The sequence below is a fragment of the Marmota monax genome, unplaced genomic scaffold, assembly GCF_021218885.2.
Source record: "Marmota monax isolate L192 unplaced genomic scaffold, Marmota_monax_Labrador192_F-V1.1 WCK01_AAM20220418_F8-fsc00062, whole genome shotgun sequence".
NCBI lineage: Eukaryota > Metazoa > Chordata > Mammalia > Rodentia > Sciuridae > Marmota > Marmota monax.
This window is the reverse complement of record NW_026695221.1, coordinates 1,005,364-1,007,743: the sequence shown is the minus strand read 5'-3', so window position 1 is coordinate 1,007,743 and position 2,380 is coordinate 1,005,364.

Genomic DNA, 2,380 nt, shown 5'->3' with positions numbered 1-2,380 from the left:
ATCATTTTCAGGAGGGTCAAGCAGTTATTGACTTCTGTCAGATCAGGCGAGGTGGGCAGCGACCAAAGGAGGCAGATTTAAAAGGGCCAATGAACGAGGCTTTATTGAGATATCACTCCTGGGCAAACCCACAGAGTGGACCAGAGAAGGGTGTGAGGAGAAACCGCATGGAAGCTCTACCGGACTGGACTTTTATGGGGTTTACAGCAGGAAGGGAAGGGCTTGGGACAGGAAAAGGTGTTTTTAGGGTTCCTTGTCCCGCTGGAGTTGGTCAGCGGAGTTGGCTGAACTCCAGGATTGGCCAGGGGGTCCTGCTGGTTGACAGGCTAGTCAGGAGATCTCGCTGATTGACAGGCGTTTCCATTGGCACCTGATTGATGTTTCTTTCCCGCTTGGGCTGCTTTGTTCTAAGTCGCCACCAAATCGCCACCACCGACCTAACAACTTCTGAGCCCATGAAATTTGTCTGAAGCGCCTAAGCACTGTTTCTTAACCGAAAGGCTCCACTTTCCAGTGAAGGTAGGATGTGCTTCCTGCAGGACTTCCAGAACACTTGGAGAAGCCCCAGCACTAGAAGCTCCTTCATAGCCTGCGCTTGATTCTCTGGTGTCTGTCACCTAATGTTCTCCTTAATTATGCAGTCATGTATGGCCTTGGACTCACTGTAATTCCTAGATGGACCTGAATAGAAGAATGTAGTCCGAGCCCCTGGCTGCAACAGGGGTGGATCGGTGGGTGGGAGATGGCCAGGGGAATACTGTCATTTTCAATTGCATAGACCTGGGTTTGAGGAATATGCCTTGAGATTTTACTTACCTTCGCAAGGATCCATTTCCTCTATCTCCAAAGCAGGGAAAATCATTTCAAATTCAAAGGATTGTAAAAATTAAGCAACATTAAGTATGCAAAGCCCTTCACGTGCTTAGCTCATGTTTGGTTCTTAATACATGCTCCTTATTGTTACTTTTTTCCTGCTCTCCCTGGCTCCTTCCTTTTTTCCCCCATGTTTTCTATTCTCCATTTCTATTTTCTTTCCTCTGTCTCACTCTCACAGGCTCTGCTTTGAGAATCATATGCTGTTTGTTGGCAAGGAGAAAAGGAAGAAAGAGAACAACCTTAGGCTGTAAAAATGCTATGGAAACCTTGACAATGGCTCCTTAATCTACTAGCCAGGACCACACAAGGATACCTGATATCCCACCTCATTCTAATGTGCATACAGAAGGGGAACAAGGCAGAGGAGCTATGCACAAGCAGGGCTCTACTGTCCTTGCTTCCTGCTCCTAATGAAAATGAAAATCCTGGAACTGGAAAACAAAGTATTCCCCCACAAAAATAAGGCAGTTAAAAATGACTCTGCTGCAATGTAATAAAAGGGAACATAACCTTCCACATCAGGAAATGACTCTATATTTTCCCCTTTATGTTTAAAACCAGAGGTCCTTACTGCTGCTAGCCCACTCACTCTAAGCATTCATTTTCTATTATGAATAAAATTAATGAGTTTAGCCAATTGCTCCTGCTCATAAAGTTGTGCTTTTCATTACCAAGGTTAACAGCTTGCTGGTGACGTGGCTGCCTGGCAAAGTGCCCACAGGAAGCAGGGACTGGGCAGATGCTGCCCACAGGGGTAAAATAGAAACTTGGAGGAATATTCACAGCCTTTCTGCACCCCTGGGCCTGGTGCTGGAACCCCTTTGCCTAATCCTGTTTCATTTTTATGGCATCCTGCCAACCTTTCTCTTTAATCTAACGTCTCGCATAAAACTGACCTCTAGCTGGTAGCCTCCCTCATTAACCCTGAGCATGATGACCACTATGTTAAGTCTGCACAACCTGAGCACAGAGTTTGTGACAAATCCAAGTCTGAAGACAATGGTGGCCAAAGGGTGTGAAGGGCAATGACAGCAAGGGACAGGGTGCTACAGAAGCACTTGCCAGGACTCCTCACCCTGGTTTGGGGCCAGGGAAGATTACTGATATATGTAATATTTAGGTATTTAAGCTGAGATCTGCAGGCTGAGTAGGAATCCTACTAAACAAGTGGGGTAGAGAAGGATGAGCTTCATGCAGAGGGTATCTGGGCTGGGTGTGACTTGTTCTAAGAACCCCAGGAAGAGCACAAGGTAGAGGTGCTGAGGGATAAACAGGACATGGGCACATGGTCCCTTTTGCATTGTCTAAGGCCTAGGTACAGATTGCTATAGAACTGTCCTTCCAGGTATTTCCCTCTATATCAAGAGTCAGCAAGAAAATTTAGAGGTTAAATAATTGGGTTATGCCAGCCATAACCTTATCAGTGCATTGATCAACTTAAATGGATTAACTGGGTGGTAACTATAGGCAGGTTGGGTGTGGCTGGAGGAAGCATGTCACTGGG